The sequence below is a fragment of the Brassica oleracea genome, chromosome C5 (genome assembly GCF_000695525.1).
Source record: "Brassica oleracea var. oleracea cultivar TO1000 chromosome C5, BOL, whole genome shotgun sequence".
Classification (NCBI taxonomy): domain Eukaryota; kingdom Viridiplantae; phylum Streptophyta; class Magnoliopsida; order Brassicales; family Brassicaceae; genus Brassica; species Brassica oleracea.
This window is the reverse complement of record NC_027752.1, coordinates 35,032,647-35,047,242: the sequence shown is the minus strand read 5'-3', so window position 1 is coordinate 35,047,242 and position 14,596 is coordinate 35,032,647. Positions and strand designations below refer to the sequence as shown.

The following is a 14,596-nucleotide window of genomic DNA, read 5'->3' as shown; positions in this document are numbered from 1 at the left end:
CCAGAAGTACTTGCCTCATTTGTAAAGATGTTTGCATCTCTTACTTCACGAGTTCTTTTAGGATTGTCTCTATTCTTACACGGAAACACGTGTTCAAAGAAAGATGCATTCCTTGATTCCATAATTGTATTAACATGAATATCTGGTACATCTGATTTATCAACCAAAAATCGATAAGCACCACTATTATGGGCATATCCAATGAAAATACAATCCACGGTTTTAGGTCCGATTGAAACCTTCTTGGGAGGTGGTAATGCTACTTTTGCAAGGCACCCCCACACTCTCAAGTATTTGTACGAAGGTACAACACCTTTCCAAAGTTCATATGGTGTTTTACCAGTGACTTTGTTTGGTATTTTGTTGAGGATATAATTTGTGGTAAGCAATGCTTCCCCCCCACATGTTCTGGGCTAACCCAAATTCTTGCAACATCGCATTCATCATCTCTTTAAGAGTTCGGTTTTTACGCTCCGCAACTCCGTTAGATTCAGGTGAATAGGGAGCGGTGGTTTGATGAATAATGCCATGCTCTTTACAGAACACATCAAATGGTCCATCATACTCGCCTCCTCTATCACTTCGAACTATCTTTATAGTTCTATCGAGTTGGTTTTCAACCTCGAGTTTATACTCCTTGAATTTTTCCAAGGCTTCGTCTTTGCTTCTTAGCAAATAGACATAACAATATTTTGTACAATCATCTATGAAAGTCACAAAATATTTTTTTCCATTTCTAGTCTGAACAAATTTTAAATCACACAAATTTGTATGAATTAAACCAAGAGGTTTCGTTGTTCTCTCAACATGAGGGAATGGAATTTTTGTGAGTTTTGCTTGTACACATACTTCACATTGCTCAATTTGCATTTCAGAATTAGGTTTAAATTAATCAATCTTTGAACAGATTTATAATTTACATGCCCTAATCTTTCATGCCAAACTTTGAACGGTTCAACCAAATAAGCATTTGGTTCATTTGTGAATAAGACTGTCTTAATACACATTTTGACCAGTCCATCCTCAACAAATCCCTTGCCCAAGAAAATATCATTTTTCTTTAGCACAAGTTTATCAGACTCGAAAGTTACTACAAATCCAGCTTTGCTTAGTAGCGAACCGGAAATAAGATTCTTTCGCATATCTGGGACATATTTCACATTTTTGAAAATGATCTTTTGTCCAAAAGTTAACGTAAGTTTCACTTCGCCATAACCTTCAATAATGGACGAGCTGGTGTTACTCATTAACAACAGCTCCTCATCATTGCATTTTTGATAGGTACTAAACATGTTCTTATCAATGCATATGTGAGTGGTGGCACCTGTGTCATACCACCAGTCTTTTGAATTATTCTCAATCGTATTGACTTCTGTGACCATAGCACACATGTCATTTTCAATCTGAATGCTCTGATTATTTTCAGCAGACATTTCAGTTTTCATAGCAAATGGAATCATAAATGGCAGACCACTCTCAAACTTAATTTGAGGTGTCGATTCATTTAATCCATTGCTGATCACACCACTTGATCTATCAATGATCAATATATTTGTGTTGTAACTCATCCTTGATTTTCAAATCTGCTCACAAAGACTAAGATACAAATTAGTTTATTTCAATAACACTCACAAATAAGTTCAACAATTAAAAAAAAAAAATCCGATTAATTCAATAAAAAAAAATCAGAAAAATAAATTCTGAGAACTTAACGTTACGCAAACGATCAAATTTAACGTAATAACAAATCAATTGAACGTCAAATCAAACACACAGACACAAGATATTAAAAGGTCAACTTATAAGATAATAATTTACTTACTTTACCACAAGTAACGATATGCAAATGATAATATCAATAACAAAAAAACGATTGATTGCTGTTTAGAAATTAAATTAAACCAGGAACGTAAACCGGGTAAACCAAATAATTGAACCACTACGCAAATCAACCTTTGACAAATAAAAGACAGCAGTAAAAAAAAAATTTCTTTTTACGCTTGACGTTAAACAAAAGAAAACGACGAGGTTAAATAAAACGAATTATATATTTTTAAAGACTTTTAACCGAATCTGATTGAAATCCCGTTTAGAAATATCAATACAGAAACGTAAATTGCAGAAATATATAAAAATAATCCAATAGATCCTGCAAAATAAAAACGTAAGAGCAAGAATATGACTTTAACGCTGACACCGAGAGCAATCGGAGCCCAATCCGATTCCAACACCTTCTTAGAAAATATCAATCAACCTGTTCTTAAAAAAAAACTTTTACAATAATCAGTCCGGTTAGTGCAAAACGATAAACGGATATTTTGGGTTAAGACTGATAGGACCGTATTATATAAACTACGGAGAGCTGAATATTGTAAAGAATAAAATTGATAAAAGTATACCAAAGATTAAGAAAATGATGATTCAACTGCTGAGGCGAGATATTATATCTTTCCTTAACTCAAAATACGTCACGTAGTACGATGGTTTGATAACGTATTGAGTCCCAAGATACAACTGCAAAAAATCTTCCGATTTGTGTCACTCTATCAGAAGCCTGGCGAAACTAGTTTTGTGTATACTCTCATACTCAAAAGAAAACTAAAGAGAAAGATAAAAGAAATATGGATGATCGTATGTTTTCTCTATGTATCTTGGAATAAGGAAGACCATTGTCTATATATATACTCTCATAGAATTGCCCAATAAATTCAAGCAATAGTGGAGAGATACGGAGGTTACGTTCTTCATATTTTATATTGATTCTCAATCAATTATAAATAAATGTGATATTAAGTTTGGAATAAATTGCTTGGTTGTACCAAAACATAATAAATATCTGGAGCACACATAATGGTATTATGGATCGACAATCCATTTACCAAATCCCGAAACCCAAAAATTCGAGTCCGATCCAGATACTTTAACACACTTTATACTATAATGCGGGACATTTTACAAATGTTATGTTTTAAGCTTCATAAGCAACCGACATTAAACCTCCATTTCTTATTCAAACCAACTCTGATTTTGACCAACAAATACACTAATTCATAGTGTTCATGGTGACGATTACATCGTGCCCAAACTCCGGTCCTTCCGACAGACGTCTCCGTCGAAAAACCAATCGGAAAAAAGGTCTACACCACTTTGTCAAAAACGAGTTCCAACACCAGCTACTCCCTTTTTCGAAACAAAAGAAGAAGAAAAAACAGAGAACCAGCAGGTCTCAAAAGATAAATGTATAAAACCAAAGAGAAGTAATAGGAAATCCTATATGTCGGCCCAGTGGCGGCCCTGAGCACAAGAGCTACAGCTTCCGGCCTTTAATGTTTATATTAAATATCGGCCACGCTTTGTTTAACACTGTTAATAGTCTAGTGGTAGAATCTTCTCCAAACCAGTTCTCAGCTCATAAGTTCGAATATTTGTTATTTCTAAACTAGGCGTTGTCTCCGCACATAAAATAATATGTATAAATTTTGTTTTTAAATATATATAAAATTTATCAAGGGTAGTATAGATATTAACCGCTCTAACTTTCAACGTGAGAGCTTCGTTGCGAAAATTTACTTCGCAAATAATAGTATAGATAACAAAAGGCTACATTTTCAACTCCGCATGTTTCTGCTTGCAAAACAATGTATAAGTCTTGTTAACTACACAGAGACAAGTCTTTTTCAAAAAACAAAAACGAATGACAATGACTAACAATCCCGGATTTTCCTTTTGCCTCGTGCATGTACTGGACCTTTCCGAATCTGCACCGACGAACTCGGAACATAAGAGCACACATGTTTCCAATATGTAGCTTCTCCGGGAGCCACTACTTTAAAGTAATTATCCTCTCCAATCATGTAAACACCAGGGTCTAGTTGCTATTAAGTGCAATAATATAATTGATTCTCCATTACTCACGTTTAACAAGTAGTAATTGGTTTTGACCAAATCAATTCAAACCAATAAATACTTTGTATGAGTTTACATTTTTCATGCTCAAATATACATAAATATTTATGTATATATTTAAATTTAAACCCATACATCCAAAAATGATTCATTTACTAAATTTTTTTATTTAGCCAAACTTAAAGTTTTATAAACTTTGCATGTCATTCATTTTGGATTTCCATTTCTCATTCAACACAACTTCGATTTTGACAATCAAACACACTAACTCATAGTGTTCACAGTGACAATTACAGCCCAAATTCCGGTTCTTCCGACAGAAACCCATCGGAAAAATGCTCTTCACCACTTTCTCTGTTTTGCTCTGTTTTTGTTTCATGAGTTATCGCTCTGTCTTTTCTAATAGAATGGTAGGAGTTAAAAAAAAAGAGAAGCAGCCGGCTTTTATGGTGACCATAAATAATAGGAAACTATCACTGAAATATAGAAACTTTATTTATCCAAGTTTCCGATTATTTATGTTTTTCCAATTTCTTTTTTTTTTTATCGTCATCTATATGTACATATATGTTACGGTTATAAACCATGTGTGCATCTTAACTACCATATGATTTGGAAGAGGAAATTCTGTCCAGAGTCCCATGGAAATGTCTTGCAAAGTTGAGATGTGTATGTAAGCTTTGGAATAGTCTTATTTTGGAGGAGAGACCCAACAAGAAGAACTTGTCGTTTCACATGCATAGCTATAGTGGTGAGCATCGGTTTATACTCACAGACAATGGTCCTAAGATTTCTGCCGTGGGCATTGAGGAGCAGCAAAACAACGTGGACGATCCTCCGTCTTTGATCGACCAAGACATCTCCCTTATAAAGTCCGACAATGCGAGGTAATTAAGTTGTACAATGCTTTTCATTGCGACGGTCTGTTGTTGTGTGTCATGGAAAACCAGCTTCTGGTTTGGAACCCCTTATTGAAGGAAACGAGTTGGATCAAATGCGGTAGTGATTTTCACCGACGAGATGATGCTTACAGCCTTGGATACCTCAGCCATTGTGATTACAGGATCTTAAGGTTTCGGTGTGCTAGAAGGACTCTAAGGAGGTCCCTGGAAATGATCATGGAAAAAAGACACTACTTGCATCTGAAGAGGTGAAATATATAAATACAAGAGAATCATTTAGCTCTAACGTCGATGCAACACATTTTTAAAAACGTTTAAAAACGTTTTACGTTAAATCTTGTGTTTACTGTTTTTTTTTTGCAGTTCGTGCTTGATCCAAACGAATATATCACCGCGGTGGAGATTAACTACGACAACATATTTGGTACTGAGTCCGAAATTATAACGATGCTTAGGTTCACGACAAATAAGCGAACCTCTCCGCCTTTAGGACTTGAAGGTGCTAAAAGTATCCTACTCAAAGAAAACGGCCACAAGGTCGTTGGGTTCCATGGAAAAGCAGGTGCTGACATACTTCACCAAGTTGGAGTCCATGTCAAGCCCATCTCCAAGTGATCTGAGAATGTCTTCTCTTACGTCCCAATGTAATAAAGATGAGCTATATGTCTATAAAATTAAGCTCTCCTTTAGAAATTGTCATTATACGTGTGTAACGGTAAGCAAAAGGTTTGAAAAAGGTATTTCCGTACTATGTGCTTGTGTGATTCAGTGTCTCCTTGTCTTGTAAGAGCATAATTATCGGGGGTTCTTAGGACAGAATTATCGGGGGAGCGAGAAGGGTTTTTAGTGGGTTTTTAAGGGGGAGAGGGCCCACAAAAAGAAAAAAACAGGTTGCAGAAAAGCCAGAATAAGGATCGCTGTTGGCTAGTTTTTTGCACTGTTCGCGGACTCCACTGACACGTGGCGGCCCGCGATTGGTTGGTTTATATTTTTATTTTTTATTCTTTTCGATTCAGACAAAAAAAATAAAAAAAAAATAAAAAAAACTCATTTGGGTTTCAGCGTTAATCACGGTCTTAGAGTGGAGTTCTTAGCGGAATATAAGAACCCGTCTCTTAACTTTTAACTAAAAAAGTTAAGAACCGGCTCTTAAAACTCTTAGTTAATAACCGGTTCTTAGTTTTTTTAGTTAAAAGTTAAGAGACGTGTGGTTATATTCCGCTAAGAGCACCTTAACCCTGACTTTTAAGGGGTTTTAAGGGCTGTGGGCTCGACAAAAAACTAAAACCCATCCCTTCTTCCTCTTTTGCAAGAGGCGAGTTTGGTGGAGTTTTTGTACTGTTCAAGGGCCCCACTGACACGTGGCGGCATGCGATTGGTCGGTTTTTAATTTTTTTTTTTTTAAATGGACAAAAAAAAAAAACCTAAGAACCCATGCCCTCCGCGTTAATCATGCTCTAAGAACCTCACCCTAAGAACCCCCAATAATCATGCTCTAATGGAGTTGTAACATGTTTATAAGATGTACAATATAAAATCTTGGTTACATTGTAATGTACGTACGATTCCTTAATGTTTTGAGATTTCGACCAGGTTTTATATACAATTTCAAAAGTTGTTTAGCGACGTTATATGATTTTGTATTTGCACGAAATAGATCCAGAATCAAAACTAAACAAGAACAAAACAAAGAAAATTTAAAAAATATTTCATCTAATCGAAGTTAATGTCATCTCTGACTCTGGTTATGCGTTGCCCATATAGACACACAGATCTTTCTAAATGAACAGAAAGCCTTTACCCTATTTACACAGCCCCTAGAAGCAAAGACAGAACCAGTTTAATTATATATATATTTATGCTTATTGTTGTGTTAAATTTTAAAAACATTCACATATTTTAGAAAATATACTTGTTTGTTTGATTAGCATTTAATGCGCGGACACAACACCTAGTTTAGAGATGTTATCTTCTCACGGGCATAATATTCGTAAGAATATTATTAACGAATTTTATGTTAATAATATTAGATTTATATGTTATATTAGATAATTGTAAATTATGATAAATTTGACAAATAAAAACATATTTAAAAAAAAAGATAATTATTATATATATTGTGTTGCTATCTGAAAATAATATTTTCTACTATAAAATTTAAAAATTTTAAAAATAAATTTTATGTTAATATTATTAGACTAGATAATGATCCGCGTAACCGCGCGGATGTTTGTTTTCACTTTTCTATACATAAATTATTGTTTTAAAACATTAGTGGTATATATTTTTAACGTTAATCATATAATTAAATGTTGATATAACTATTTCAAATGCAATAATTTTATAATTTATATGTTATAATTAATTAATTGTTTAAAACCGTATGTATTTTCACTTCTTATTATACATTTATCTTATTATATTTGCATTTAGTTATTAAGCAAATTAATATATTCATGAGAAAAAATATTTGAAATTATTTTGTATTTAATTTATGCTAAATTCTGACCGTGTTTCAAAGCTGTATTTCTTTTTACTAATATTTTTTATGCTTATTCGTTTTAGATAATATATTATTGTATATACAAAAGTTTAAAATATGTTAATTTTTAGACAAGTATTATATGGTTTGCTAATTTTAAGCCGATCTATCATCATATTTTATTTTTAAAATAAATAATTTATATTTATGAAAATAAAATTTCTCATAGTTGTAATAGCATAATTATCCAGCGTTAAAAAAATTTATAAATGTATCAATTGAATATACCTTAATCATATTTATTTAAGTATAATAATTGTATTTTAACATGATCATGACTATAAAGTAGATAAAATATGATATAATTTATTTGTTTTTCATTTTATAAATGATAAATTAAAATACATTAAATTATTGTTAAAATATTTTTACACAGATTTATTAGAGTTTTTAAAATATAATATATAATATATATTATATTTAAAATGAAAATGAAAATATATTATGATTAAAGTAGTTACAAAGATTTTATATTATAAGATTTAAAGAAATACATGCTAATTTTTATACATGTATTATATAGTTTGCTAATGCTAACCCATCTTACCAACATATTATTTTTTTTTTTGAACATTAATATTTTATACTTACGAAAATAAAATATATTAAATTTATAAATTTAATACAATTTTATTATATTTAGTTTAATATAATAATTTTCTTTTAATATGATTGATTATGATTATATAATATATAAAATATTACAGAATTTTTTATTTTTCATTTTATAAACGATTACTGAATTTATTAATGTATAATAATATTTCAAACTAATTTTGAAATTAGTGAAAATATTTAAATATAATTTCGACAATGAAGATCTTGTAAAATATTTTAAAAAGATTTGTTAGAATTTTAAAATAAATATATTTATATTTAAAATGAAAAGATATCAAAAGATATTATGATTAAAGTATTTTAAAGATACTATGTATTATTAGTCTTAATAAAATACATTTAGGAAAATTTCTAAGTGATGGTCCAAATTAAAAAAAATCACACATGATAGAAGTCATGACTTCTATTTTAATATATAACTAGGTGGACCGCCCGCACGCATGTGCGGGAATTAACATTAATATTAAATTAATAATTACATATTTACAACTATATAATACTTATGTTACATGTATGTGGTTAATATGAAAGATTCGATGTTACATATTGATATTTATACTATGTTCATATGAACAAAGAATACATTAGAACGTTTAGATTAAAAATTTTAGTGTTTCGTATAAACAATATGAGTTATGGAAAATACAAAGTACCTTAAGTCCATAAAGTAGAGAAACCAGACTTAAGACCAAGGCTTCGAGTTCTGTCTAGATTAAGGTAAAACCCACACATCATATAAGATCATATTTCCCTTGTCTTGAGCGCCATATCATCATGAAGAGTGCACTCGATTTTTGTAGCACCAACATCTTTCCAGTCTATTAAAAGCACTGTCCCATTAGATTCCACCTGTTGATTGTGCAAAACTACAAAAGAGTCAATCAAAATGCCAAAAACATTGTAATCTCCATGAGAAAAGAAAGACTAAATAGGAATATAGATAGATAGATACTCACAAATCATTTGCTCTAGCACTCTTCATATCCTCAACAGAATTCAAATATATCTCACAGAAGAACTTGTTGAAAGCAGTGTCTCCTTCAAGCTTATCATCCTTCGATTCTTCTTCACTTCATCTTCGAACTTGTCATAGTCCTTTACTTTCTTGGAAGTTGAAACCTCTGCACAATTACACAAACAAATAATAAATTTTAAAATTTCAAGAGTCTATGATTCAAACTTTTCATCAGGTGAAACTAAATAAAAAGAAAAAAGAAAGTAGAAAACAAGTTTAAGAAACTCGGGTCTGGCAAAACTGTTGGTTGTTTGCCATGTTCAAGAGAGGCCCATGTGATTATCTCTGCCTTTAAAAGACTTTTCTTAATTTTGGTTGATATTACTTCATATCTGCACTAATTACCTTTTTCGAAAGGGATGATCAATTCCTGGATAAACAGAGTCGTCTCTTTTTGTTAGTTGAATCACTACTGATGCAAAAATATAGATAGAGATACAACATGGAGAGGAAGAGAACTAAAATAAACGGAAAAGAAGAATCCCCCATAAAATTACCAGTAATGATGTTTCCGTCTATGAGTTACTTATTGATTATCATACACCTGCGCAAGATCACAAAAGTAGAGTTTAAATTAGAACAATCAAAAACATATGAAAACTTAAAAGATAGATGCGTGAAACTAATGGGGGCGGCGTGATATTTATATAGCAAATTAATTTAAGTTTCTAAATGACCTAGTTTTCAAGAGAAGCTATGAGATAAAATATCCTCTAATAAATTTTAATTCAGCTATGAGATAGAATCTCTTTTAATAAATTTTTAAAGATATTCTGGTTATAATATATACATAATTTTGGTAACTCAAATTTTGCTATATATATATTTAAATATTAAATGCATTGATATTAGGAAAGAAGATATCTCGTCAGTTGATTGCAACTAATTTTTGATAAAACAAATCTCACTATAAGGATTTAAATAATAGATTATAAGGAAAGAATAAGGAATTTTAACGTTAAAACTCCTCAACTAAGTTTGTTTTGTTTAATTTTTTCAAATTAAGTATTTACGAAAAACCTCCTAAACTAACATTATTTAATGATTTAAACTTTAATAGGTCATAATTACCATTACTACCAGTAAATCTTTAGTTTAGGGGTTTTTACACTAAGTAAACATAGTTGAGAAATTTTACCGTTAAAAATGAAAAAATGAAAAATATTGTAATAGGAGGATAAATTTTCAAAATACACTTTATAAATTAATGTATAAGCTTCTATAAATGACTTAGAACCTCTTATAATAATTTAAAACATCTGATAAGCCAATATAAATAATTTTATAAATGTATTTATAATTTTATAAATGATTTATAAAGCATGCATTGAATTATTAGACATTAATAGTTATTATGATACTTTATATACAAATATAATTCTTTCTATACGAATATAAAATCATTATATCAATTCAAATAAACATTTTTGTTTATTATTTTATGTAATTTATAAATATATAAAAAAATTGATTGCATTATTACTCTTTCATAGTTTCAACAATTAGCTACCATAAATAATTATTTCTAATATTATGTAGATTATTTAGAAAGTGGTAATTGAATTATCATTTCCTTTTAGATATAATTATAATAAATAAAATAAAAAATCATCGGTCAATCAAATTATAACAATCTGAAGAGTTAATTTATGATCAACACGTAATAAAAAATCACTTATGTGACTTCTCAATCAATATACAGTAGGATTTATATTTTTATAAATAATTTATAAAATTATATAAATAATTTTAAAATTATGATAAATTTATTCTGTAAACAGCGATAAATAATTTAAAAATCATATTAATAAACATGTTTGGATTTTGTAATATTTAAAATAGTTATTATATAATTATATTCGAATAAAATTCATCAAGTAGAGTATAAAACTATTGTAATTATCTTATATATAAATTCGTTCATTATATTTTATAGTTTATAAGTATTAGAAGTAATAAATAAAAAATTATTAATCTTTCTATAATTTCGAGAATTAGTTGCCATAAATTGTTATTTTTAATATTCTTTAGATTATATGGCAAGTGACGTTAAATGTTTTTAGACTTAACTTAAATTTTTAGATCTAATTTAAATAAATAAAAAATTTAAAAAAATCGACCAATCAAATTATAACAATTTTTTTGAAACTTCACATATGAGCGACACTTCACCAGACCTCACTAAAGTGACTTCTCTTTTAATATATAGGGAGATATGTATATGTTATATTAGCTAATTGTAAATTATGATAAATTTGTCAAATAAAAGCATGTTTAAAAAAGAGATAATTATTATATATATATTGTGTTGTTATCTGAAAATATTGTTTTCTACTATAAAATTTTAAAAAATTTAAATGAATTTTATGTTAATAATATTAGATTTATATGCTATATTAGATAATTGTAAATTATTATAAATTTGTCAAAATAAAAAATATTTTAAAAAAAGATAATTATATACTACCCTTAATGAATTTTTATACATAATTAAAAACGAATTTTATGTTAATAATATTTTATTTATATGTTATATTAGATAAAATTAAATTATGATAAATTTGTCAAATAAAAACCTATTTTAAAAAAAGCTAATTATTATATATATTGTGTTGTTATCTGAAAATAATGTTTTCTACAATAAAATTTAAAAAATTTAAAAACGAATTTATGTTAATAATATTAGATTTATGTGTTATATTAGATAATTGTAAATTATGATAAATTTGTCAAATAAAAACATGTTTTAAAAAACAAAAGATAATTATTATATATATATTTTGTTGTTATCTGAAAATAATGTTTTCTATTATAAAAGTTAAAAAATTAAGATATAAAAAAATTCAAATTTAATATTAAATATGTAAAAGTTTGTATAAAGATAAATTGTCAAAATAAAAAATATTTTTAAAAAGACAATTCTTATATATATATATTATGTTATTATCTGGAAATAATATTTTGTTACTATGAAAATTAAGAAAAAAATTAAAAAGATTATGCCCGCATGTGCGGACAAAACACCTAGTTGACAATAAATCTAATTTAATTGTTTATGCCGAAAATATGATTATCGGTTTTTAAAATAATATGTAACTAAATGCTTTTCCCGTGGATATAATATTCTCACAAATATTTATTATTTTATGTATTACTAATTTAAAAATCAGCATAATAAATTTATTTTTTTTCAAAAAATTTAAATCAGACATCAAAGTATTTATAAATAACAAAGTTTATTCATCAAAATGTATATTTTAATTGTGTTGAAATTTTAAAAACACTCATATATTAAAAATATTCTTAAAAATATCTTTATACAAATGTTTTTGTTTGATTAATATTCAATTAAAAACTTTTCAGGTTTTTTCAATAACGACTCAAAATTTCAAGTCAATGCAAATATGACCTCTTTTTGGAATTATAATATTCTGTATTTATCCGAGAGTTCAAATTATTCACGAAAATACAATTTTTTTAGATGATAGTTTTATTCTATCATCCGTACCGTCTTATTTTATTTACAATATTGTCATCATCATAAATACACTAACCGGCATAAACAACTAATTTCAAGCTCTAAATACACATAAAATCGACATCTACAACTTCATATTCTTATTTTTTACATATACAAACTATTTATCTTTTAATTTCTGTCTCATTTCATTCTGGCATCCCAACTTTTTTTATTTTAAAATTTTAAAATTTATTAGAGTTCAAGTTCATGTTTCTTGGTCAAAAACGAGTTGGTGACTTTCTTTAAGAAGTTATGTGTACTTGAAGAAGTCAAACATGAATCTTACCGGATTTAAGAATGATAATGAACGATTACATGAGATATTTCCATTTATTATTTTTAAAATGTAGATTTTAGGTTAAATTAACTTTATAAACAATATTCCTTCAGTTTTCACAAAGTTACATATTCTAGAGAAAAAATTGTTTCATAAAATTATATATTTTTTTTGTATTTTCAATGCATGTTTTATCAATCAATTGTAAATTTCAAAATTTAAATGCGCTTATTGGATTTTTATTGGCTTAAATTATAAAAAAAAGATAATCACAGAAAACTATACATCCATATGTAAAATTTAATGTTTAATGTTAATATGTATGAATAGTCTAAAATATGTAACATTTTGAAACAAATGGAGTATTTAATAAGGAAAAAGAGTTTTTAAAGTGGAATATACCTCATGAGTCATGACGTATAATAATAGGAGGTCCAGGTCATCCATGTCTGGGGTTTAAATCCCAGGCTATGCAATTTTTTGCAGATTGCGAATTACAGGAACTCCATGTTTCAATTCCCGGAGAAAACAATTTATTAAACAATTATGCAAACTATGGAAGAAAGCTTAGAAGGGATCTTCAACATGGTGCAAGTAAATCCGGTCAGACGTAGGTGTTCGGCTCAGGTGATGCAGTTAGGCGTAGATCCGCATAAGGTGTGTAGTATTATCAGTTGTCGAATCGTCTAGGTAACTTTTCTCATAATTGTAATATCATAATAAACCAGCATTTAAAAAAAAAAAACTTAATCATTCCAATTAGGAAACTATAATATAATACTAGTTTATCTCTATAAAAAGATTAGCCCTAATTTTTCTTTTTTGGCTCGAAACAATGACAAGAATCTCTGATCTTTCACAAAATTTGATAGAGGAGATACTCTCTAGGGTTAGCATCTCAGCAAGCGGCTAGATCCACTTGCAAAAAATGGAACAGTCTGTATAAAGATGAAAGCTTTACAAAGAATCAACGTGGTAAAGCTGCTTATGATAATATGGTGGTCATGGTTGTTTGAACGGGATTCAGTCGACTAAGATGGAAGAAGTCAGAAATGGGATGGCTAAAGACGTTTTATTTAGATCTGGTTTGAAAGGTTACAGGAGTGACAAGAAGATTCAAGAGCAACAAGATCGAAGAGTAACAAGATCAAATAGATAGTCTAAAACCCTAGATCTAGCCGGTCAGTGTGTTCAATGGTCCAAAAGTCCTTTTCTTGTTGCTTCCTTTTCCCTTCTTATAGGACTCCTGCCCCAGATGCCCTAATTTCGTGGCCCTTTGGGCCTTGATGCGAGAGGCCGAGTATACGGGCCTGAACGAGGCTCCCTCTAAGCCGGGCACTTTTAGCCGACTTACTCGACCGGCTAAAAGGACTCTAAGGTCAAGCCGATAGGTTTAGCCACCGAGCCGACCAAATCGATCCGACTTGCTGGACTAGGACCTGTTATTCGATGGGCCTTGTGGAGGGATGTAATCCATCTCCTGTAATGGTGTGTGGTTCTAGGGTTTGTTTAGTGAGGGTCGATCTCAAGGGAGTCCATAACAACAAAGATGGCTTAGTTGAGATATCTACAAAGCTAATGGGTCAACAAAATCGAGTCAAGGTACATCGTGAATTTATGGTGTGTGATGGCTTATTGTTATGCTTTCGGAAAAACGGTAACCCCTTGATATGGAACCCGTATTTGGGACAAGTCAGGTGGATTGAACCCAAAAGAAAATTATACATCTCGGAGGAGACGTATTGTATGGGATACGACAACAAGAACAACCACAGTCTTGAGGTTGTTGTATGGTCGCAGAACTGTTGAGTATGAA

At 29.5% G+C, this 14,596-nt stretch overlaps 1 pseudogene; it reads left to right on the top strand.

Annotated features, from left to right (window-relative positions):
- The first annotated feature begins 4,512 nt into the window (after positions 1-4,512).
- On the top strand, positions 4,513-5,030 carry LOC106345110 (annotated as a pseudogene).
- The last annotated feature ends 9,566 nt before the right edge of the window (positions 5,031-14,596 follow it).